This window comes from Camelus bactrianus, chromosome 16, assembly GCF_048773025.1.
Source record: "Camelus bactrianus isolate YW-2024 breed Bactrian camel chromosome 16, ASM4877302v1, whole genome shotgun sequence".
Taxonomy (NCBI): Eukaryota; Metazoa; Chordata; class Mammalia; order Artiodactyla; family Camelidae; genus Camelus; species Camelus bactrianus.
In genome coordinates this window covers 52525631-52551889 of record NC_133554.1, presented here as the reverse complement: position 1 = coordinate 52551889, position 26259 = coordinate 52525631, and the positions used below count along the sequence as shown (strand labels likewise).

The window sequence follows — 26259 nt, the reverse complement described above, 5'->3', positions numbered from 1 at the left end:
GGAGCGGGTGGGGGAGCAGGTTACCCCGCAGCCCAGGCTTTTTCTAAAGAGCCTTTGTCTCTCTCTCTGCCCAGGTATTAAGTTGGTGGCGCAACAATTGGAGGTATATTCAGTTCACTTTTCTCACTGCCTCCACCCCCCTACCCCCACCCCCCGCTCCGAGCACCGTCCTGGCTCTGAATGTGGGCCTGTGTTCTCCGGGTCCACCGTCCTCAGCCCTGCGCAGGGGACTAGGAGAGAATGGGCCACAGGAATGCACCCAGAACAGAGCCAAATTGTTCAAAGCCGCATGAAGAAAGAAAAAACGGATGGGGGGGGGTGGGATTGGGGGGGCGTTGGGAGAAGAAGAAAAGCTTTTCTTGTCGGCTCCATTTCTGCGGAGATATTTGGAGGATAATGCAGCAATTTGGAGGGGAGGGGCACGAGGGGAGCAAGAGACCAGAGAGCTTTTTATCGGCACCATGGCCCGTACGGGAAGGTGACATTTGAGAGAACAATTGTGAGGTTGTTTGCTGCTATGAATGGAGCTTAAGAAAAGCTGTCTTTGGATTGCTGCTAATAGTCATCTTCATCATTCCTGCACACACTCTCTCTCTCTCTCTCTCAGTTCCCTTATGAAATAAGGGCACACGGGTAATAAACAAAGCACTATAAAAGATCAGATCGAGGTATTCTGTGGGCTCATTCAATCTACACACCACCGTTGGTGCTTTCGGCCTCGGGAACAGGTTCCAGACCGAGGCGGGATTAGGCGGGACCCCCTGCACCCTCTCTCCACCCCGGCTGAATTGATCGGGGCCGTGTCCTTGGTCAGCTAACCCGCCCCCGACCACCGAGAACATGGCAGGATAGATTCCCCTTGGATGTTGCTCATTTGGATTTTGGAGTTTGCCCTGACTTTGTCAATCCTCAGGCCAGATCCAGGTGAGTAGCTACCTGAGTTAAAAAAGCTGTTTGTCAGTCGAATCTGACTTTTTCCTCCCCCACAGCTGCTTTGACAGATGATCCAGTCGTGACTCTTTTTTCTCCTCCCTTTGCCACGGTGTAGGCACTGCCGGCGACAGCCGTCTCCCAGCTGAGGCCTGCCTGGCTGCCTGCCGCAGGAGGAGCAGGCCAGATTGCCAGGGAATTGTGTTCATGTGTGCGGATGAGCTGGGTGGGCTCGCTGGATCTGGGGGGATAATCAGCCATGAGTGTTTGGAGAGAGGTAGAAATGATTCTTCTCCTGACAAGCGAGCTTTCTTCTTGCCTTGAGTCTGGCTGAGCCTCTTCTGCCTGCCTTCACCTCCTCTGTAATTCTCCTTGGCTTTCAATTTGCAAGATTCACCATCAGTGAACAAGGGAATTCTTGGCCCTGTCTGGTTTCAAAGACAAGTAGCTTGGGCATCGGGGAACAGCAGGCATCAGCTCCGGATCTGGTTTCCTCCCACGAGCTGGTACCCAGTGTGTGCCCTTGTGTACAAAGTTCATCCACATGCAGGTGCTGGTGAGCTGGGCTCCGATAGGCTGGACTTCTGGGTTGACAAGTAACTAAAGATGAATGAGGGGACCCCATGGTTTTGGGGGGGGTCTCTGTGCCTCATCAGAGCCTAGCCATTCTTTGCTATTTGTTCTCCTTTTCCTGGATCACAACCACCACTGCTGGGAATATAATCTAGGAATGAAACACGATGAAATTATATCAGTTTTGCAGAGAGAAGTATAAGGCTTGGATGGGTTTGTGCCTGTGCTTGTGCGTGGACAGGAACAACTGAACGTGCTGTGCACACTTCAAAGGTTCACTTTACAAAGCCTCGAAAACGCCTGTCTTGCTTACAGACAGTGTAATAATATCAGGCGTCTAGTTCCAGGCATCGTAAGGAGGAAATTGTTCTGGCAGCTGTGTATTTGCATCTGTCTTGTCATTAGTGGATAATACTTCAGTGTATAGTGCTTCAGTGTATACATTCTGTATGATTAGTCTCTCTTCTGTTTATGCATTTAGCCTCAGGACTTTAGGTGCTTTCCGAATAATCCGTTTATTATTAATTACTTTTAACTTCCATTTTGCGAGTCGACTGAGAAATGGATTCATCAGGGATTCCAGTTGTATCCCAGTTGTTACAAAAGAAGGCTTTCTGGAGTTTAACTAAAACTTCGACTTCACAGATGGGCAAGACTCTGTGTGTGTGTGTGTGTGTGTGTGTGTGTGTGTGTGTGTGTGTGAGAGAGAGAGACAGAGACAGATGACAGAGAGAGAGAACACACACTATGAGCGTCATATACAAACAGTGCTATATTGCTTGTTCTGTTCAGGTGTGTGTATGTGAGTATAAAATTACTGTGCTGGAGAATAGAGTCATTGTGCCTCGGTAATTCGGATGCAGGCTTTAGATCCTTCAGCAGAGGCGCCTGTGACTGCCTGATGCATGAGAAATGAGGCTGGACGCTGCAAAGACACGGTAGTAATTCGTACGAACGGGGTTATATCTAATACTTCGTAGATGTATTTCACAGACATGTGCAAAGTTTACCACCCTTAGGTCTTCTCAACGATGAACCACAGATGCTTGAAAGCTTTCCCAATTTGCCATCGCACAGAAAATGTCCTCTTTATTTGTTCAGCATTGAGGCTTTCTTTCCCAGGCTTGAGTTTTTCAAGCAGCACTGATTTCTCTGGAAATACCAGGATGTTTCATATGGCTGCTCCAAGAGAAAGCTGACCGACATAGTAGGGAATCAGTAACTGTCTGAAGAATAAAGGAACGATCGAATAATAGTTCCTGAACTGTAGGTAATGGCCACCCCTATATTTATTTATGCACGCATGTACTCTCTGGAGTAGAATATTTACAGAGTTATTGGACCAGCAGTCTGGACTCAATTGGCAAATTCTTTTAATGTCTCATTTAGTTCATCAGTAACTTAAATTCAGTTCATCGGTTGATCGCTTTGGAATTAGGTAAATATATCGCCCATCTTTCCATCCTCCAAGTTTCCTTCTTTGTACGTCGCCCAACATCATCTCTATTTAATCAACATACATTGGGCAGGTTAATATTAAGACCTCACTTTTTTTGAGACTACGATTTGAAATATGCCTGCAGTATGAGTATGTGTGTACTAAGCTGTGGAACAATTTAATTGCTTCTCGAATACGTACCCATAATTTCCAATGGGCGCCTAGAATGGCCAGGAGAGTGGTGGCACAGAAGTCAACGATTATGATTCAGATAAGGTGAAAGGGGGGGGGAGGACATCACTGTGGAGAGCTCTACAGAGAACATGAAGCACAATCTGCAGCAGTGTTCCAATAAGCACTTTGCCCAAATGACACTGGGTGAAGCGCTTACCAAAGGTGTCTGGCCCCAGACATCTCCCGCATACAGACTTACGGGGGTATGGGGACCCAGGGCTCAGACACATGCATTATTCACTGTATTTTTTTTTCTCTGCTTATTAGACTTGTGGGTAAGGGTGACATTAAGCACTGGCCCAGCTACCTTCTGAAAAACATTGCAAAATGCAGAACACAAAACACATAGTCTTGTGTTTGGGGCTTTGAGAGGCTCTGAGGTGACCTGGTGCTTGGGAAGATTTGAGAGCAGATTGGCTTGTGGCCGTTACTGTTGGCTAATAACTGCACTAATCTTTTTGAGGGGAGTTTTGTGTGCATGCACATTCCCCTCTCCCTCAACCCCCAAGTCAGAGAACAACAGAGGAATTGTGTTTCTGCACTATTCCATGAGATAGATCAGGGGACAGGGTGGATAAGGTCTGCGATGGATGACCCACTGGGCATTAGCCCTGAGCCATCGTGAAGGAACCCGAGGTCTGGGCGATACGGCGTTGGCCGAATTATAGGGAGATACCAACAGCCGAGTCATTTGAACAGCAGCTGTTTCAAAGTTGGCAGATCCAGTGCCCTTTGAGGGGATTGTAGAAGCAAGTGCAAGGTTTGATGGAAGAGAGAGAGGGGAGGAGGGGTGTGTGTGTATGTATGTAAGGGAGTTGACGGATGTGTATATCCTTAATGTTAACGTCAAGGTGTCTGCTCTAAGGAGTTAAAACAATCTACAAGGTTATCTGTGATGGGGACACGACCTCTGATGTGGAAAGTGTTATTTAAATGTCCAGTCGTGACGAGGATGCTCCTTATAATTTGGAAAGTGCTTAGTAAATACTTATGCCTAGAAGTTCAGAACCAGAAGCCAAGATTTATGAGATCCAAAGGGCAGGTAACCTCCCCAGGACGTCCATCACAGTGTGTGCTGATTTCCTATACTCTCCCCAAAATGGGGCACAATTATCATGTCAAACATCCTGAGCTCACCGTTTTGTTTTTCGTGAATTTCCACGGGCCAGCAGTTCAAACACCAGGCATCATGACAGCAGGGTCCGTGCCGATGGCTCAGCTGGGATAAGCGCTGAGGATTTTACTTCTCCTCTGCCTCTCTGCCCTGGGAGTCCGCAGTGCCCACATCAGGGCTAAGGCTCCTCTCTCTCCATCTGCTCCCTGTTAAGCAGCTGCTGGGTTTAGTAACAAGAAGGCCGGCATGGCTGATGGACCGAGTGTGCCGTGAGTGTAATTTGGCAGGGGTTGCACGCTGGCATCGGAGGGCAGGGAAAACGAGAGGAGGTGAGGGTGCTCCACAGGGCGGGTGGCAGGGCTGGCCTAGCTAGCTGCCCCTGGTGGCAGCCAATGCCCTTGGGAGGCTCTGATCTGAATCAGACAGAGAGCCAAGCAGAGACAGCTTCTCCCGCTCAGACCCCGGGAGTTCCCCAGCCTGCGTTTTCCAGCTCCCCGCGTACATTTCCAAATTAAAAAAAAAAGTGTGGAAAAGTACAGTAAAAGTGACAGCGCCTTCCCAGTTTCCGACAGTTCTGTTTTGACTTTGCAATCAGCCAAACTGAAGCCCCCGCGGAGGAGCTGGCTTAACTTGTCACCTTGAGTTGTTAACCGTTTCCCTGCCTCTCTTGGTGGGTGTCCTTCTGGCTCCTGGCCCCCGGCTGGCTCAACGACCTGTTAATCCTGTGTCCTTTCTCTCAGGCTTGTGGCTCTGCCTGAAGGGCCTGGTTTCTCTTCCTGGAGTCCAGTTTGAAGTCACCTCACTGTCACCACTCTTGTTGGTTTTGGCCAAGAAGTGGCTGAAACAGAAGGGTGATGGGTCAGGGAGGGAAGGAAATGTCTCCAGAATCAGTTCTCTGATGGTCCAGACTGTTCCTCAGAGGTCCAACTGTTTAATCCATTTTTCTTGGTTAAGGGCCAAAAGTGGAGGAAGGCTCATCTCAGAACTGGGATAGCTGAATACATGTATGTATACGCATGACTGGGATGTGCTGTGCACCGGAGACAGACACACTGTAACTGACAGTACTTCAATTAAAATTCAAAAAAAAAAAAAAAAAAAAGAACTGGGATAATCTACAGGGAAACAGATGGAGAGCTAATCTTCTCTCTCCATTTTCCAGCATTTCTTTGGTACCACATACCTTTATTTTGTCACTTCGGTGCTCAGAATTTTCTTGGTAATAATACCAAACCTTCAGGCCATTACTGAATGCTTTCTTTCTCCTCCATATTCCCATATTCCCAACACCACTGTCCTCAAAGCCTGGTACTTTCGGGCCATCCAACTTATTTATAGGAGAAATTAATCCAAATTAATTCTTTGGGGGCTTCTAGTTTAAAGGGTTACTCAAAAAAGTGAATCTCAAAACTTACATCTTTTAGAAACAACTTGGATTTAAATTTTTTTTTAAATTTAAATTTTATTTTTTTAAATGGTGGTAAATTTGCACGATTCATAATTCAAAATATAAAAATGCATAATAGTGGAAGCTTCTCCTCCAATAATTCAGGTCTTTCTTTGGAGGCAACACAAATTATTAGTTTATGGTCTATTCTTCCAAAGATGATTTATGAACATGTGAGCCATCATATAATCTCTACTCCCTTCTATTTTTAATGCGTTTTATTTCAGAAAAGTTTTAAATTTAAAGTTGCAAAGCTGTTGCAGACTTCCTATATATGCCATCACTCAGTTCCCCCTTTCGTTAACATCTTGTATTTCTACACAAGCTGGTATGTTTGTCACAGCTAAGGAACCAACATTGGTATATTATCAATAACTAAATTCTATAATTTATCAGATTTTACTAGTTTCATCCCAATGTCCCATCTCTGGTCCAGGATCTCATCCAGGATACCACCTTGTCATGTCTCCTCAGCTTCCTCTGGTCTGTGGCAGTTTCTAGACATACCTTCTTTTGATAACCTTGACAGTTTTGAAGAATGCTCCTCAATTTGCATTTGGCTAATATTTTGTAGAATGTTCCTCAGTTTGAGTTTGGCTGTTATTTTTCTCATGGTTTGCCAGGGTTATGGGATTTGTGCAGGATGACCTGAGAGATGAAATGCCCTTCTCATCACTGTATCCAAGGTACCTGGTACCCACGGACTTCCCAGTGATGATGTGAACCTGCTCACTTGGCTGAAGTGGTGTCTGCTAGGCCTCCACACTGTAAAGTTACTCATTCTCCCTTCTACGCTGTAACCCTTTGCAATAATGGCACTAAGTTCAACCCACACTGAATGGGTAGGGAGTTATGTTTTACCCCCTTGAAGTTCCTTTAATTTCTAACAATTTGGCAGCATCCTCTCCGGACTTTCCTGTGTCTCACCATTTTTTAAAACAACAGATTTCAGAGATTGTACTATATTGGTACTTAAAGAGCTGACACATTCATTATTAACTTGCATTTATCCTACGAATGTATTAACAGTATATCTGATTTTAACTAGTCCCCTTGTGATGGGTATTTAGGTTGCTTCAATATTTGGGGCTTAATAAACAATGCAGGAATAAATAACCTGCTTCGTGTTCAAGTACACCTGTGGGACAAATACCTGACAGTCGAATTGCTACTGAAAAAGAGCATGATTTGTAATTTCTCAAGCTACTGACTAGTTGCCTTCAAGAGACAGGGAACTGATTTATACTCACCTAGTGACGTATAATCAAAGTGATTCAGTGGATGGAATTTCCAGTTGGTGGAGGAAATGTTTTTAAATTGGTGGACCATTCAATGTTTTGGCCAATCTCCTTAAATCACAGCACAACAGGAAATAAAAAAGTATAAGGAATCCAATTATTTAGTTGCAACTTGGTCTGTGAGTGAATTTAAGGCATCTACTTGCCGAAGACTTTGACCTGGTTCCTTAACCAGGCTCCGCTTCGTGCTAGTTTTCTGGCATGCTCTTGAAACCTTCTTATCTTCGCATAGAATGTTCTTTATTCTTTCAAGTTTCTCCCCTTCTTCCCCAACTCTCCATGTACCCATTGAAAGCTCACATCTTGGTTAGGGCCATGTGGCTCATTCTCTGTCGTTTTAGCACAAATGAACTCCATTTGCCTATATTTATTTGCACCCACGTGTTGCTATGCTCAGCCTCCCAAGTCACTGCTATGCTGAAGAATGATTTTACCCTCCAGGTGTATGGGGAATACTCTGGGGTAGGGGACTGTACCTCCTCATTATTGCATCACTCCCCAAAGGCTTCAGAAGCCAATGAGAAGTGAGTTCATATTGTTGGTAGAATTACTGATGGAGCCTCTTCTTCATCTGCTTCATCATCTGGTAGAGGAAAGACGTGGGAGGAAACCATTGCTGGAAGGATATCTGCCTACCCCTGGATTCCTGGTGCCCATACTCTCCCCTCAGAATAACACAAGAGGGACAAATATTTTCTTTGTGGCTAAGTGATAATTTCTCGGGGGCGGTGAGAAGTAGCTCTAAAGGTCACTAGTGAGATCTAAAATTATCTGGAAATGTTGCAAATCGCCAAAGACCAACTCTGGGCTCCAAAAGACCTCACGGATTGGGGGGACCATGGCTTCTCTGATGTGTTGGCCCTGGGATGCTGTGAATTTATTGACTGCCCACTGGGAAGGCTCCCCACTCAGCCTTATACCAGGCTCCTCTTGGTGCCAATCCAAGCTGAAGCAGAACATTCTGCTCTCGTGTTGGTTTTCTTTTGTCTGAGTCTCTAAAACCTAGCCTCCATAAGATCAGAACACTGAGAAGGCTGGAGTCCTACACTTTGGAATAATCCTTTTAATTTGTCTACAAGAGAAACACCCCTCCCCCCACTGCCCTTCTTTTCTTTAACCCCCTTACCCATTTCCATTGACATGGTTTCTGTTCCATTTGGTTCTCATCCATTCAACCTACTTAAATTATAAGATTTTCAAATTGGAAGGTATCTTGGAACCCCAAGGAAAAGACCCTCAGAAAGACAAAGTCTCTCTGAAGGTCGCAGAGCTGGTGGAAGAAGCTCAGGGGTCAGCGTAGGCAGGTCTCTAACAGCCTCGAGCTGGTTTCTTTCTCTCACACCCCCTTATTCAGCAAGTGTCCCATAACAATAACATAATAGTGATAACCATGGCTGACATTTACTGAGTACTTTCCATGAGCCTAAATGCTTTCCCTATGTTGTTTCCTTACAACAGCTCTCTAAGGCAGGCAATTATCGTTTTTGCCATTTATCAGATGATAAAATCGAGGAAACAGTGGTTAAGGTACTTGCCTAAGATCGCATGGCTCCTTTCAGGTGAAGGCAGGACAGTCAGACTGCAGAGCGTGCACACTTATCATAGTTCTTATGCCTTTGCGTACTGCATTTCATGGCAAAGTAACGTATGGAATAGGCAACATTAGGTTTTGCAGAGAGGATCTGGCTGAAACAGTCTCTGCCCTTGAGGATCTTCATTCTGGTCAAGGGCCAAGACATGGCAATTGGGTTGCTGATAAACACAGAACACCCAGTTACATTTGAATTCCACATGAATATTAAGTTTCGTTTGTTTGTTTTTATCTAAATTATGTCTCAAACATTGCATGAGACGTGTTTATACTAAAAATCATTTGTTTATCTAAAACAAATTTAACTGGATGTTCAATTTCCAATAAAAAATGATTTTTTCAAAAATATAAGTATATCCAAATATTTGCAGGGGACATACTTATCCTAAAAATGTATTTGCGGTCAATCTGAAATTCAAATTTAACCAGGCATCCTGCATTTTTATTTGCTAAATCTGGCAACTTCACATGTAGAGCGCTTGGAAAACATTATGCTGGTGCAGTACGTACCATACACTCTTCCTTAGCCTCACCCCCAATTATCTTCCCTCCTTCTTTCTACTTTCTTGACATCTCTTCCCATTGAGCCCCCCTCCCCACTGCGTGCATTCCATCCAGAATACATAGTCTTGTGACAAGCAGTGAGCTCTAGAGCTATGTCCCTCCCAGGGTGTCCAACAATCTGTATGGAGACCTTTTTCTTTCTTCCCAGGTGCTCAGCTCTGGGGAGTGTCCTGAAACTCCCGAAGCCTCCACTCTCCTCCAGGAACACTCTTCCTCTTGACTCTCCTTGGTTGCTCTGTCCAACCCTCCACCCCACCCAGACTGGGGTGCACTGGTTTGCATCAATCAGGCTACTCTGTGTTCATTAATACTCACTGAAGTCATGGGGTGGGGGGTGGGGGCAAAAGGGACCGAGGCAGCAAAGGCTAGTTCTTTGTCCTCTGTCTGAGATAGGCTTTCACGGGGATCAGGGTGAGCTGCTGGGGTGGGGTGGGCGGGTGCTCTGAGCACACTAGCTAACAGTCACCGCCTGTGTACTCTCCGGGATGGGGGCGTTCCACTGGCTATTTTAAGGCCAGACTGGTGAATGTTGGGTTCCCCTTCGTTTACCTAGGCTCTCAATATTTTCCCTGGCACACTCTGAGGTGGTCACAGAATGTGGGAAACCAGGCAAGGGAAAAAATTAATGCTGTGTGATGACGCCCCTGGTCGCGGCTGCTAAGTTCCATGGAAAAGACAGGGGTTGGGAGAGTGGGGGGCTTACTATCTGTGTCTATGGGTGTCTCCCAAAGCTTTTAGCTGTATTGGCACCCACTCAACTCTAGAGATGGTGGAAAAAGAAAATTGGCTGCAAACTCAGTCCAAGGACCGCCTGGCAGCCCCAACTCCACCCACTCCCGTGGAGTGCCTTTGCCCGCAGTGAATGCCCCTTTATCGTCAGCGAGCGATACTGACTTTTCAAAAATACTGTGTAGGCCTTGTGCCCCAGATGCCTGTGGCATGCAGGCTCCGCTTTCTTTCAAGGGTGTTGGCTTAAAAACCCACCCAGAAACCTGAGAAAAATTTCTCCACTTGGCATCTCAGGAGGCTGACACCAACTGCCTTCTGCTTCTTAGCCTACTGGCCACAAGCTACCTACTGGATGGCTACTATAAGGGAAGCAAGCAACTTCAGTCCTGGGGATGATGCAGTGGGCAAATCACAGCTATTTAATAAGTCCTCCAGGGAGCATGCCCTGCCCCATCACTCAGACTCACAAGGCAAAGTTGTAGTTCATCACCTTCCATGAGCTGTAGATGGGCTTTGCAAGAATGTTCCCCATTGTCCTTCTGCAGGCGTGGCCCTCTTGGTTAGCACTGTTTCGTCAGAGCCAACGGTGGAAATTGAGACTGAGTGTAGGTCTGAATTGGGTATATGGTTTGGTGTTAGTCTTTCTCCGGGGTCAAGCATTTGTAAATGCTTACCGCACACCAGGGACTGCACCGGTCACACTGCATGCATTTTATCATTCAGCCATTACAGCAACACCGTGTGTTAGGGATCACTGGACCTGCTTTACAGTCGCCAGGTTATGTGCTAGCTTGACTACAACCACCAGACGAGGTCAGCCTGGAATGCCTCCTGTGCTGTATCTTTCTTTACACTAAATCTCACTAATAGAACTTTTCTCTCGAGTCCTTGTCCACCTAACGGCAGCTTTGTTTCAGTCTTTCTGGAAAACTTGATCATACCTGAAATTGAGAGGTCCACTGGAAGATATTTTTCAGAGTCATTCATCACATATTTGTAACTGAGTTCTGTTGAGATATGGGTGATGCAGTCTTACTGCTGTTTATTCAGAGTAACGCACACCCCACCCTACAGCTGTGGTCTTTCTGTCATAGCTGGATGGGTTCTGGTGACATGGAGGACCACATGTGTCTTCAACTGGTCAGAAGACAGACTGTTAAATGTGGCCCCCACTTGACTCACACTGGACTTTAAGATGTCACAAGTAGATCACTTGAGACTAGTTAAGAGTGTGTCCAGAGATCCATGAAACAACGCTTCATAGGAACTTTTATTCCTGTAATGTCCAGCATACAAGATGTACGTGTTGCTTTCCAACTTCCCAGTTAGACGTGAGTGCCCAGAAGTGCTCAAAGTCCTTGGTATTTGACTAAGTCTAAGCAAAAAGCCATAATTCCAGGTTCTATTGATGACTAGGTCCCCATCACGGTCCCAGTTTCCATTGTTTCTTCTGTCAGCCAGCACACTCTGCCCTCAGTTGATGCTGTCACTTCTAATTGGGACTGCTGGCTTGTCTTCATTCCGAAAGTCCCAATAGCATCTCTAAGTGAAAATATCCACAGGCTACATTCATCAATACAAGGTCTGATGTTTTTAAAATTGAAGTAGTCAGTCACAATGTGTCAACTTCTGGTGCACAAGATAATGTCCCAGTCATGCATATATATACATATATTCATTTCCATATTCTTTTTCATTAAAGGTTATTACAAGACATTGAATATAGTTCCCTGTGCTATACAGAAGAAATTTGTTTCCTATCTATTTTTATATAGTGATTAACATTTGCAAATCTCTAACTCCCAAATTTATCCCTTTCCACCAGTAACCGTAAGATTGTTTACTATGTCTACGAGTCTGTTTTTGTTTTGTCAATGAGCTTGTTAGTGTCCTCTTTTTTCATTCCTTTTTTTTTTTTTGTAGATTCCACATATGAATGATATATGGTATTTTCATTTCTCTTTCTGGCATACTTGACTTAGATTGACAATCTCCAGGTCCATCCATGTTGCTGCAAATGGCATTATTTTATTCTTTTTTATCGCTGAGTAGTATTCCATTGTGTAAATATACCACAACTTCTTTATCCAGTCATCTATCTGTCTATGGACATTTAGGTTGCTTCCATGTCTTGGCTATTGTATATAGTGCTGCTATGAACATTTGGGTACGTGTATCTCTTTGAATTAGAGTTCCCTCTGGATACATGCCCAGGAGTGGGATTGCTAGATCATAGGGTAAGTCTCTGTTTTAGTTTTTTGAGGAATCTCCACACTGTTTTCCATAATGGCTGCATCAAATTCAAGGTATGATTTTTAATTAGGCTCTTGACAACTCAGAAGACCACAACCTCCTCATAAAAGGCAGATCTTCCCCTTGCCTGGAAGATAGGTGTTAATGAAGCACAAATATCTAGAAAAAATATACTCCAGTTCTAGCTCCTGAAGACATCAATTCAGCCCCGTGGAAAGTAGGAAGAGATGACAGTATTTGCAGAGAAAGTCTCGATCCTGGTATCTTAGTCCCCAGATTTGCTCATCATTCTTCATCAGATGGTTTTCCCTCCCTCTATGAACATGGAATCTACCCTCATACATACTTTGGGGACAAGTTGGCTGTTATTTACTTTAACTGCTTACCTTTTCTCCAAATTATTTTGCCTATGCTCTTTGTATTATGCTGTAAATGACATTCATCCCGTAACGTTTCTAACGTTAACTACTACAGGCAAATCTCTATGCTTGGGGCTTTGAAGGACATGGATGAAGTCAACAAGGGAGGCTCAATGACAATGCCCAGAACTAGCCACCAATTACAAGGCGACAAGCAGACTTTACAAACCTGATACTGACAAGGTGTCATAAATATGTGCTTTTGCCAAAATATGCAGATCAACTAAAGCTCAAAGAAATTAATTTAAAAACACAATCACTCATTCATTCTTAGGTTCATTCAGCATATATTCTTGAAGGTCTTAAATGTCCGTATCTTTGAGTTAAAACACTAAGAGCAAAACAGAATGGAAAACAGAGAGGTTTCCTGCCCTCAAGAAAATCGTAATTAGGCCATTAGGAGAAATGAGAAGTAGCTCCTGCTTGTATTTTTATTGCAAACTGTAAATATGGAGTCTGTTATTTACTCGGAAATATGTGATTTGTGAAATGCAAACTCAGACAGACATCACTTTTTCCTAGCCATCCTTAGATTAAAAAATTTAGAGTAAGAGGGAAGAAAGTTTGACTCTAAAGTGAATTTTTTTTTTAAAGCATTTCTTTATGTTGACAAGGTATGTCAAATGTGCAGCAAGGGTGACTGTCATGGGGTAGAATTCATCAGGGAAACTCTCATAGGTAGTTTGGATTCAAGACAGCTTTTGAAGAACTTGAGTCACAGAGAGACAGGCCTCTAGGAAGGTTAGGGGGGGACCTCCAGGTTTGAGCAGAGTATAGAAGGGGTGTAAGGAAGTTGGCATAGTGGTGGGTGCTGGGAGTGGGGACAGAAAAACACTCAACATGCTGGGAAGAGTCAGGCTTTGTGGTAAAGAAGGGATAGTGGTAGAGCATATGCTTAGCATGCACAAGGTCCTGGGTTCAATTCCCAGTACCTCCAGTAAAATAAATAAGTAAGAAGAAGAAAGGATAAATGTGGGCTCTAAGTGCTTGCTAGGCTGACACTGATTTTTTTTTTTTTTATTGTTAAAACAAAATTTTGTTTCGGTCTATCAGGTTTCAAGGCTGCGATCTTTCCTTTGCAAGTGCATGGTGCAAGCTTTCAAAAGGCAAGCAGGAAAAGCCACCAGATGCACAGGGCCCAATATGCAGAGCTCATTTCCACATTTTGAAACAAAAAAAAAATATTTTAGCTCAGAAAGTAAAATGTGCATGCATTCAAAAATAAAACCGAGAGGTGGGGAGGAATTTCGTATTTTCAGCTGGCCACTCCCAGATCCCCAGAACTCTTTTCAGTTTTCTCTGCTAGTAGCAATTATTTGGTTAAAGACTTTGAGGAATACGGCACTGTATTCAGTCACCAACTCCATCTGCACACCGAACACAAGACATGCCATGAAAAACATTAGTACCTTCAAAACAGCCTGGTATCAAAACAGCTAAAGCAAACACTGTTAGAATATGCATGAACAATTTGGGCAAAAAGAATCCAAAAAACAAAAACCCATACTTGTAAACCCAAATAAGCACAAAACCACTAAAAATAGCAGAGGGACTAAGTCTTGTGGAAGAGTCCTTCTGAACATCTCTTTCCTTTCTTTCTCAGGTAGCAGTACTCTTGGAAATCTCCACAAGCGGATTCAAGAGTCAACCAAACCAGGAGTGCCTACAGCTTGAAAATTTATGCCAGTGGAGGAATTTGTAGCATCTCACGAACTGTGAGCCTGTGAAATGTACCCAATTCCTAGAGCTGAACCGAATGGCAGCCCTTTGTCCTTCCATGAAAGGAGACATCATAGGAGATAGTAGGTTTCCTATTGGATTGCTTTCAAATGAATGACCTTGCCTTTTTTTTTTTTCCTTTTTAGCTCTTTCTATTGAAAGGATGCAGAAATGCAGTACTATTTAAAAAAGAAAAAGTTTCTGAGAGAAAGAAACTTTCATCATAGCAGGGTGATGTTGCTGTGAGTAATAACTTTAATGATAATAAAAATAACACCTAATATTTATAGAACAATGACTATCTGCTAAGCCCTAGGATAGTGGTTCTCAACCAGGGGTGATTTTGCTCCCCTGGGGACATTTGTAAATATTTGGAGATATTTGTGATTGTGATAGTGGTTGGGGCGGGGGGGGGGGGGGGTTGACATGTGGCTGATGGGGGGGGGCTACTGGGATTTAGTAGGTAGAAGCTAGGATACTGGTAAACATCCTACAGTGCGTAGGATAGGCTTCACAATAAAAATTTATCCCACCTGAAATGTCAATAGTATTAAAGCTGATCAGCCTTGCTGCAGAATGAGGCTTTAACACGCATATTTAACCTTCAAGATAACCCTATGAGATACATAAAATTATTGTCCTCACTTTCTTAAATGAGAACATTTACGCTTAATGTAACCAAAAAATTCTAACAAATTGTTTTGACCTTTAACTCTTTAAGATTTCCTTCTCTCTCTTTTTTTTTTTTTAGGGCAAACCCAGAGTTTTATTCATCTGTTTTTTTTTCAACCAATCACATTGCCTATATTAAGATTTAAACACCACTTACTGAGTTCTGATGCCATGGGAGGCACAGGTAAGTATTAAATATTATTAAGTTTTAATAAGTGTTAAGATATTTCTAGAGCAAAAGTGGATGAGATCATTTTGATGGTTAATAGTCACTGCTTTTTTTTGTAATCTCTGTCTTATTTATTACCAAAAAGGCTAAAAATTAGAGACATGTTATCCTACAGAAAGTTTGTACCAGCTTACCTTCCCATGAATCATGCTTATGTCTCATAGAGAATGAGAAATAGATTTTTCTTGAGGTCGATTTGCCTCTATAGTAATTGCAGAAAATTTAGATTTCTTCAGTCGCTGGGAATTGGCTCTCTCAAATGTCAGCTGAGGCTGATCCAACCCCCATCCCATTCTGAGATGAGACTGGCTAACAGCTGGTGGCTGGGGCAGGGGAAGAAGATATTATATAATGTCTACAAAAGCAATGAAAAGTTGCCTTAACTGCTAAGATAAGCAACCAGTAAGATAAAGAATGAGAATCTACTGTGATTTAAAATTTTGTTTCCTAAGCATAGTATCCAGACTTTCCCTCGCATCCTCTGTTTTTAGTCCTGATCTCTGACAGTGGCGTGGCATGTGCTGTTGAGGAAATAGAGGTCCCAATGCCAGGAGACTCACACAAGAGAGGCAATCTCTCACCACAACCTTATACAGAATTAGATCACTGAATTCCAACATTGTTGGGCCCTCTGGAAGACAACTTTGTTTTTTCTTGTTTTCCTTCTTGATAAATGCCAAACTCCTTGTCAAAATATTTATGACTAAAGTTGGGAAAATCAGACATTTTCTTTCGAATCATTTCTCTGCATCTGGCTTGAGGGTTCTGACCACTTCTCTTTCCTCTGCTCTTTTTTCTTTCCTCTTCTCCATTATTTTTCAACTTTTTCAAAGTTCTCTTTCCAATTTTTTCTCTCTCCTTGTAGTATTTCTCATTGACCATGTGAAATGTGAAGCAAGAGAAGGGAGGAGAATTGCCTAAATGATTAGACTGACTATCCAATGGGAAGGTTGGTGTGTCCGGGTCAAGAAAGGCAAGTATCTCTTTACTGTGGTTAAAAGGCACCAACTTTGAAGTCTTTTGAAAATGAATGATGCCCCCTGCCCCCAAAGTCCATGAAACATAAGCTGGGCACAGTAGGTTATAAATCTGAATAATATTTTTCCCTCTCACAATTTTCAAAAACTTTCAGCCCTAACCAGCTGTCAGCTTCCTACCACTGGTGCTTATTTAAATATTATTATTATTGTTATTTAAATTAACTGAACTCAGTGAAGCTCAAAATACAAGTCAATTTAACAAACATTTGTTAAACATGTATTATGGGGCAAGATGAGTATGATGTAACCAACTCCTGCCCTGGAGGAATTCAACATTTTGTTGGGGAAGATAAGTTAATATATATCCAATCGTAATTATATGTATTATTTATCCATCGCTGCATAACAAATTACCCCCAAATTTAGTGGCTTAAGCTAATACCACGTCTATCACTGCAGAGTTTCTGTAAGTCAGGAACATGGGCATGACTTCTCTGGGTCCTCTGCTTTAAGTTTTCTGGCACAACTGCAATCGAAGTGTTGGTCTAGGGTCTGTGGTCTTATCTGAAACCTCAACTAGAGAAAGATTCTCTTCTTAGCTCATCCACGTGGTCATTGGAAGGACTCAGTTCCTTGATGGTTGTTGGACTGAGGCTCTCAGTTTCTTACCAGCTGTTGGCTGAAGGCTAGCCTCAGTTCCTTGCCATATGAGCCTTTCCAACATGGCAGCTTGCCATCGAAGTGTGCAAGCTGAGAAGGCAATAGGGAGTCTGCTGACAAAAGCAGATGGTTTATACCATCTTGTATAAACCACTTTTGGAAGTGACACCTCATCACTTTTGTGCATTCAATTGATTAAAAATGAGTCATTAGGTCCAGGCCGCTCTCAAGAAGAGAGGATGACACATGGGCTTGACTACCAGGAAGGGGGATCACTGGGAGCCAAGTCAGAAGCTGCCAACCTCGTAAAGGCTAAGGGATTGTTAAAAAGAGAGGCTCAAAGAAGCCGTGATTCTGTCAAAACAGGGAGTGGTATAAGAAATCTTATCTTTAAAAAGAGGTATTTTCTGGCCAGTCTGATACTGGACTGCTCTAGAAAGTTTCTGGCATCTACCTAGTGATTTGTGGGATAATCCTAAGCTTACAGAACAGCGACTACAGCTTTGGTAGCTAACAGCTGAGACAGTATGTCCCCAAACATGAAGAAACATAGGCCCTCAACAGTGTCCCACAAGTCACATTTACTTGTTCTATTCAGTATCTGTCTCAAGGAAATTTTTTGCAGAGCACTGGTCATTTAGCTGCTTATTCACTCATTTTATGCATCAGATAATACTAGCTAGTGAAACTCAAAGATAAATTACTTCTGAGGAACTAGATAATGAAACTCAAAAATGAACGAGATTTACCTTTGAGGGTCTCTCCTTGGTCTAGACTAGGGGTCAGCAAACTATGTCCTGGGTGTTAAGTCTGTCCTTTCCCTCCTCTGTTTAGCTCATGAGATAAGGATGGTCTTTTTTACATTTCTTAATGTTTGAAAAAGCAAAGGAGGAGACTATTTTGTGACGCACAAAAATGATACAGAATACAAATTGCAGTGCTTTATAAAGTTTTATTGGAACACAGCCATGGCCATTGATTTACATTTGTCTATGGCTGCTTCTACTGCAACTGCAATGTTGAGTAGATGCTACAGAGAACATACAGCCCACAGAGCCTAAAATATTTACTATCTGGACCTCTCAGAGAAAATTTGCCCACTCCTGGTCTAGTGGAAGAGTGACATGCAAACAAGTAATCACCGCATTGTGATATGTGACCTACTAGACTCGCAGACAAGGGCCACAGGGAGCACAGGGGTGGGACTTCTGTTCATTACTATTTCTGGGTTGGTCAGCGAAGGCTTTGTGGAGGTCCCCTTGAGGATAAGTAGGGGTTTCCCTGAAATGGGAGGTGTTAAAGAAAAGTTATTCATGGCACTTGTTAAAGATGGTAAGGAAGACTTTACTCAAGAGAGACTACTACTACGATGAGGTTTCGTAGTAGGGGCGAGAGATTGGGCTCAACTCCAAACACAATAAGGATTAATGGAGATTTATAGCCCAGCAGCAAGGTGGGGTCGGTTGGTGGAAAATTACTAAGATGAAACAGCAAGAATAGCAGGATTTGGGCTAAACCAACTTGACAGGATTTTTGCTGAAGGCTGGTCAGGGTGGTAAGATATCCAGGGTGCAAGAGGAGAAATTTGATCAGATATGAAGGGTGGGGGATTTCTGCAAAACAGATTCAGCAATATTCTTGCTAAAACTAGACTAAATAATCCAGGGACAGGGCCTAGTCAGAAAGAGGGCTTAGGACTTAAGCACGGTCAAAGAAGAGAGTCTTTGCATCCTTGTCAGAGGAGAAAAGAGAGAAAGGACAACCTTTCAAGGGTCCTTAAATTGGTGACCATGGACTCCTTAGAGGGCTCAGGTGCTCCCTGAAATTGTTTGCCAAAACCTGTGTTTATATGCATATGTGCATTTTTTTTTCCCTCCTAGGGAGAGGGTCTATGTCTTCCAATGGGTTCTTAACAGTTTAAGAATCACTATTGTGGGCAGACATGGCAGCCTGTGCAAAGCCACAGATGTGTAAAGGAGAATAATACACTTACAGGAGTCAACAGCAAGAATATAACCTACGTTTCTACGGAGTGTGGATGGAAATGAGGCTAAATGAACGTCACCCAATGTCAGAGGGATCCCCCAGGACCTGGATGGAAAAGAGGTCTGAGACTGACTCAGTACAGTTTTAAAGGACTAACTAGGACAAGGACGTTGAACACAACTCAGTGAAACAGACTTGGTCTTGGCTCTCAAGGGACCACTCCATCAAAAGCAGCCGATGGGTAGGCAAGAAAACCCCAGCCACCCTACAGAGAGGCTGTGAGTTCCCAGCTCACTGTGTTAAAGTGGGAAGAGTCGGCTAGATACCTAAACCTTTAACCAATGCTTGATCAAATCTCATCCTCTATCCCCCTCCAAACCAGAACAACATTGACGAAATCTGCCTCTGGCCCTGAGAATGCCTGGCCAAACAGCAAGAGGCCAGCACAAGACCCAGCTTCCTCTTCAAGAGCTGAGTCTTTATACTTGGTGGTACCGTGGGCACACAGAACTCCCCAGGACTGGGAGGGAGAGTTTCTAGGGCCGAGGGGGATGGATGAAGGCTCTGGACCTGAGGTGTGTAGGGAGGAGGTAATGGTTTTCACTAAATTCCTTTTTATATTTTATTTAGATTAAGTTCTGCTCAGCAGGGTGATTTCTTAATTAGAGCCGCCCAGCCAGGCAGACCTCCCGCTCAGACCCCTGTGCTGCCTTCTAAGGTTTCATGGGGGACCTTGTCCTGCCTTATTTCCTGAGTTCTAATATTTGACTAGTATGCAGTGGATTTCAATGGGAGGAAAAGACATGTAATTTAATCATCTTTATTAGATTTTACCTATGGATGGGGAGAGGGGAAGGAAAGAGGAGAGACGTATGTCCTCTCTTTAACTTCTTCTTTTTTCTTTTTTCTCTACCTTTCTTCCAGTGGTCAAAGAAGAAGGAGACTCAATTATCTTTTCTTTTTCCTTCATTTTTCAAACAAAGGAGCTAAATGAGAACCTTAAGTCCCCCAAAAGAATTGTGTTCATTGCAGGCCTTTTCAAGACTTGGTGGAGAGATTTATATAAACAAATTACTCAGTGCCTCCTTGGTAACCTTGATCCTGAGAGTGACAGTGATGATCCTACAGCTTTCTTGTCCTCTCCTTCCTTATAGAAGTTGCAGACTGCTCAGCAAGACCTCACAAAATGGAGGAAAGTTAAAGAGAGAAATGGTCTGCTGTGTATTCTCTTACTGCCATAAACTGGCATCATTTTGGCCACTATCCAGCAGAGAAAAGCCAGCCTATGGAAACAGAGAAAGAAGATCAGACGGTGATGGAAGGAAGGGAGGTTTGTCATGTTGCTGTCCTTAGGACGGGGATAGGAAAACTGAGCAGGAATTAATAAGAGCAAAGAGTCAGCAGGAACTCTTTTAAAGGAAATAAATCCACTAGAGTTTTCCAAGAAAGAGAGATGGAATTCAGCATGGCACATCGAAAAGAAAAAGAAAGAACCGTGTCTACAACTCCCCCAGTTGTCCCGCTAAATGCAAAGACACGTGTGCCCGTCTTGTTTTTTTCGATTCCCACATCGATGGGCACATTTGCTGAGGGTTTGTGCTCTTTCATTTATATTCTATTACCCACAACTTCAACCGCCTGTGTGCGCACACGCATGTCCATACATACACACATACAGAAACGCACACATACACCCTGCAGTTTATAATCCTCCCTCATGCCCCTATCCTGTTGATCTTTCTTCACTTAAAAATTATCGGCAAAGAATTTATTCATTTGGGAGAATTCCAGGCACTACATTTAGGTTCAGTTCCAATGAAATGGGATCCAGACTTTTCAAACCACGCTGTTTTGCAGATAAAACACAAAGGCAGAACCTCATTATCTGGAGACACAGTCCTTTCTTTTTCCTCCTGCCTTTTGTTTCTAAGCAATTTTAAGCTTGTTTGGAGAGTCTCATAACAGGGGCAGAACATTTCTCACCACATCTATTTCAGGAGGGTTTTTAGTTAAGAATAATGAATTTATCTCCAAACAGATAGATGTTTTACCAAAGCTAGGAAAAAGACACTTTTACTAATATCCCCTATAGGCTGATCTTAATCCTCTCGTTGTTCAAAATGCTTGGTCTACGAGACTCTTACTTATGTGCCAAATGTCTTTATTAAATCATTGTATTAACACAGAAAGAAAAAATCCTATTACCATGTGTTTCTATGTGTGATCAAAAGTTATCCACAGTCCTGCTAACAGCCTATTTATTCCAAAATTTAAAGAACATAAAATTCCAGGAGAGCCCATTGTTTGGCCAAGTTTTTCAAACTTAACTGTAATATGGCTGGAGGGGTCACCAGGTCCTAACCAGGAAAAGGCCTAAGTTTTATCAAGGCAGTAGCTCCCGACAACAACAACAAAAAAACTGTGAAAAATAGACCTCCCATTCACCCATACAGATAAATTCTTGGCAACACTACCATGATTTGATCCACAGAGACACAATGAGTCTCTGATACCCGCTTTAATTTAAAAAACCCAAGTGGCAAACTCAAAGACAAATTGCACTAGTGAATTCCAGGGTTGTGGGATGAGAAATTGAGTTTCAAAAGTCAAGAGATGCAAAGTTTGGTGTGTTTGTATACTGGGTTTTGAAAGTGGACCAAAAAAAGAAAAAGATTTTTGAATGCAAAATTAATACACATTCATTGTAGGGGGTAAAAAAAAATCACTCAGAACCCTACTACTGAGAAAGCACATCTGTTATGGATTTCTAGACTTGGTTTCTGCCTTCAGGTAGAAGTGAGCTTTAAGGACTAAGGGTTAGTGTATAGTCTAGAATCGCAGGGCCTTACGAGCATTAACAGAACCTGAAAGGAAAAGAGACCAAACGCAGAAGGTCCAAGGACTGTGGCCTGTCGGGGGGAACTGGACAGCTTAGGTAAACCACGTTGAGGATGTCAGCAGGAGGCTCCAGGTGAAGCAGTAGATACAGTGGGACCCTGCATGACTGGAGATCTCAGGTAGCAAGAAGATGTAGTAATAGAGGTGCGATGGATGTGGCTGACGTGAGGAGAGAAATGGGAGCATTGCAAAGAGCTTGGCCCTGGAGACATACTTAAAATCCCTTGGTCTTTCAACGATGATTAACCCAAATTACCTTTCTTGCTTATTACAGATGCCTTAGGATCTTGTATTATTACTAACTACCTGCCACGTTAAAAATAAACGTTTGGGACGCAAGGGTGATTTTTCTCTTCTCTTTTTAATTGCAGTTGTGATTTACTCGTGGCCTGGCATTCAATGAGGTCTGGCTTATATTAGGCCCCGGCTGAGAGACGCATGCTAATTTAGTGACTTCAATTATGCCTGCCTCTAACTGTGGTCTCCCTATGTGGGACATGCCCTTTGAGTTGTTTTTCTCCAACAGAAGTAGTGGTTATGCTGGGCCATCTATGTTTTTGCCCCAGGCCCGTTACGACACATACTCGCGAGACAACTGGCCAGGATTAGAGGTATGATCTGTGACCCTGAAACAGACTGAAATTAATTGGCCACAAGGGGGTTGATTCCACAAAAATAAGCATCGGAAGCATGTATTCTTAATGAAAGACCCCAACTGCCACAGGTGTGTACCTGCCTCCCAGCCATAATAATTCTTCCAATAAAAGCAGCAGAAGGGAAGAAACAATTTTTTTTCTACATACCAGTGCTTTTGCTTGGGGCGTGTCTCTCACCAGCCACAGGCTGCAGGTAGAGGTGTGCACGTCAGCTGAGAAGCGAGAATGATCACCAGCCTTTGCTTTCAGTCTGCAGGGATTGGCAAAGAGGAAACAAGCCATATTACCCAGTGCTGGCAAAACTGGTGAGTGGGGGGAGTCAGAGAGTGGGTGAGTCCCCGGGGGGGAGGGTCCCCCAGCACTGTATTCAAAAACTGCAGAAACCCCAAGTTTGAAGTTTAGATTGTTTGACTCCAAGGCAAGATAGAGAGACTGTATATTAAAAAACAAATTCTAAATTAGTTTTAAAATGCACATCAAGAAGCCCCTTCTCCCAGCACACCTGGATATTATTTATAAACAGAAAGAAGAATAAGCTACCTGCTCTCTTTAAAACCACCCTGACCCCTCATACTTCGAGAATCACAAATGATTCCAGGAAAGCAGTTGCTCAAGTCTGTGCGTTTGGAGATGAGGGTAAGGTAGAGTGAAGCATGGAAGGCTCACTGTTAACAGAGCTCCATCTCGGGCTTCCTGAGATGGGGCACTCGGCTGTGAAGCCACAGGAGGCTGGAGGGGTAGAGGTTGGGGGCAGGAAGAGGAGGAAGTGAGCAAGGGGGCGATGCCTGGGAGGGCTGCGGGAGAGTAACCAATCCCTTCGCGGGGGCAGGTGGAAGCCTCCGGGGTCATTATCGGGCAAACTGTGCAGGCCAGGGGGAATGAGATTTCCGGAAGTCTCCCGCTCTCCCTCCTGCCTGCTTCCCTCCTTCTCCTAGCGGTTGACTGCAAGGAGCAGCGGAAGGAAGGATGTATCAAACCCAAAGAAGAAAGGACCCCTGCCATTCGCCCCCGGTGACATCGACTCTGAAGGCAGCAATATTGCGACAGCGGCTGTTACAGAATAACAGCAACCAGAGCAGGAGGCAAATCCGATGCGAAAGGGCTGCCTGTTTTCTTTAACACCGAGAGCCCGGCGTAGGCACAGGTTCCATATCAAAGTGAGAAGGATCAAGTCTGTGCAACCTCACCTCAGGACCTGGACTGGGAGGGATGGAGGAGGTGGCGGCGGGAAGGGGGCAGTCCAAGCCCCAAAGATTTCCAACACGAGCTGAGTTTCTAGAGCTCATTTCTGTGGCTCTTCCTCCAAGCAAACATGCAAATCAAAATACAATCCGGCTCCGTCTGCTACAGTTGGTACAGGGGAGGGCTGAACGACTGGGAGGGGCTGGCGGTATCCAGCAGGGTTATCTTCTAGGTCTTGAAACGTAACTTTTGTTTTATTCGGTTAGCTTTCCACCTGCATAGACTTGCCGTAGGGGAGAGGTGGGTCTTAACCAGCATTAACATGAGTTTCACTCCCTGAACACAGAAGGTAAAGGCTTGGGAGAAAATTCCAGGAGTCAGCATTAAAGCTTTTCTCTGGATAAAGGAGAAGCCTCCAAATTTGCACGTCATCAAGGGACGGTTGGTAACACCAGAGACTGCGTGCTTTTTGTTTCTAGCCCCTTCGTTTACCAGAGCCAACCTTGTAAGACAGACAAGCATCTTCATCCTGAATTTTCTGGTGGAACGAGAGAAACTCTGCCAGGCGGGACATTATTTGCTCTCAGTTCCTCAGGATGGAAAGAGATCCCTTTGTGGTAGGAACTCCTACCCATATCTGCACATTCTTGAGGTTTGCCTGGGAAAGGAGGGTGACAGAATGTGTTGGAATTACTCATTTCTGATATCTGTCCTATTCCTTAATGATCATATTTCCCCAGCCCCCAGATCGCACTGAGAGGAAACAAAGCATTTTATCTGTTGTCCTAGCACCTCCGTATTTTCCCGGGTTTTTCCTGTCGGCCGGTTCCCATAAAGCTGTTACTACTGTTGCTTTCCCTCTTTCTTATATTTCCTGCAATAAGGGTTAGGAGCTTTTAAGAGCTGGTGCCCCCAGAAAGGTGTACAGAAAAAAACAAAGGAATCTTTAGTTTGCTCTTTTTGGGGGTGATTCAACGCTAGACAGCCTTGTTACCTACCCTTCTGAGTCAGGCCCTCAACAGGCGTCCTCCTGCCCGGTGTCCTTGGAGCCAGAAGCAAAGGAAAGCTTTATTCTTTGATGGAAGGATGGAGAGACGGAAGCTCACGCTTTTATGCTCAGGGTCCCTGGACAGGCTCAGAGGGGTAGGGCTGCTTTATAGGGTTCCTGATCCTAGAGAGGGGATGCAATTCTCGAGGGAAGAGGCAGGGTTCTTGCGGGAAGGGGCAGGGTTCTCGCGGGAAGGGGCAGAGTTCTCGCGGGAAGGGGCAGAGTTCTCGCGGGAAGGGGCAGAGTTCTCGCGGGAAAGGCAGGAGTTCTCTTGGAAGGGCTCGACGTCTCGCGGGGTAGGCGTAGCTGCTCTGCTCGAGTCTCCCTGCGCAGCCTCTCTGCACACTCCCCACCCCCTGCCATCTTGAATTGAGGTGTTGCCCAACAGTTTTCCTCTAGAAACTCAGGTCGGAAGTGCTAAAAGGTTAGACTTCTGTTTTATTACCCAGGTTCTGTTGTTAATGGGCTTTGATGGTGATAGCGTTTTCTCTTAGCTGTAACGAAACCCAGTAATCATCTCTTGTGTGGAGGAGGGGTTTGTGGTGAGGGGACGGCTATTTGAGGTGGAGGGAATCTGTGTTATGCTTGTCTCTGACCATCTTTTAACTTGTCATCATCCTTGCAACGTTCCTGTGAAAGGGCTATGATCTGCACTCAGTCACTCACTTACTCATTCAACAAACATGGGTGCAGCACATGCTTATGGTGGAATAGGGCTAAACATTGTCTTTAAAAGCTGTATTTCTCTTAAGATCACCTCCCCTTCCCTCAAGGCCCTTGGGGCTTTTGAGAGCGTGCTTCTTTGAGAAAGGAAGAGCAAGACACTGATCTGTCCTAAGAAAACTCTCCCCTGCATCTCCAGGCTTCCTGAGCTAGAGATTATCACAGGCCTCCTCGAGAATCCTGGGGATTACATAATCTGATGGAGTTGGAGGGTGTGAATTTTGAAAATAACAGTAGAAACAGCTTATGTGGAGATAGCTCATCGTGGTTCACAAGAAAGCTTTCCCATGCTTTAGCCAAAGGAGTATTAGCTTGAGGATCTGTCAGGCGTGAGCTCAAAGCCATGATCCCTCCCTGTTGGCCCCTGAGGTTAGTGCTGGGGATAAAGATGCCTAAGGCAGGCCTCCTGCTTCCTTGGCAGCACAACTGTGTTTGTGGTCTGCTGGACACACAGAAAGTTAGCAACCGCTCCCAGTTCTAATATCTATGACACGCATCCCCAGATGAGCAGATCGCAGAAGGACGGCAGTGAAATCTTATTTACCTGGCTCAGCCTTCCGAGTCAGCTGCTCACCTAGTGTGGTCATCCACTCACAGAATAAAAGCAAAAGAAACGGAAAACTAAAAAAAAAAAAAAATGGGAAGAGTGATGATTTTAGAGATCAAGTCTGGGTTTTCAGGATTTTGGGTTGGTTGTGTTTCCATGGGTATTTTCTTGGACCCACCATAAGTATTAAACCCAAACAAACAAAAACCCACCAAAACTATACTGGTTCTCAAGTTTTGACCCTTGTGCCATTCATTTATCATCAGAAGTCATGGGCTCCACAATTATAGGACCCAGAACAGAGTTAATCTTTGAGGGACAAATCATGGCACATTCTGTTTTGGAGGCCAGTTTCAAATCTAAATATCT

The 26259-nt window shown here is 44.0% G+C and overlaps 1 long non-coding RNA gene across 6 annotated transcripts; it reads left to right on the top strand.

Annotated features, from left to right (window-relative positions):
• The first annotated feature begins 658 nt into the window (after positions 1-658).
• Positions 659-24575, top strand: LOC105063912 (uncharacterized). 6 transcript variants are annotated; one of them, XR_012499629.1, is made up of 8 exons: positions 659-924; positions 14194-14392; positions 15061-15165; positions 16076-16183; positions 18731-19426; positions 19761-22345; positions 22640-22695; positions 22914-24575. It is a non-coding gene; the product is annotated as an uncharacterized LOC105063912 (long non-coding RNA). The 6 variants fall into 6 exon arrangements; XR_012499628.1 differs by having other exon boundaries at positions 19761-22695; XR_006722497.2 differs by lacking the exons at positions 22640-22695; positions 22914-24575 and adding an exon at positions 14456-14551 and having other exon boundaries at positions 14194-14305; positions 19761-22167.
• The last annotated feature ends 1684 nt before the right edge of the window (positions 24576-26259 follow it).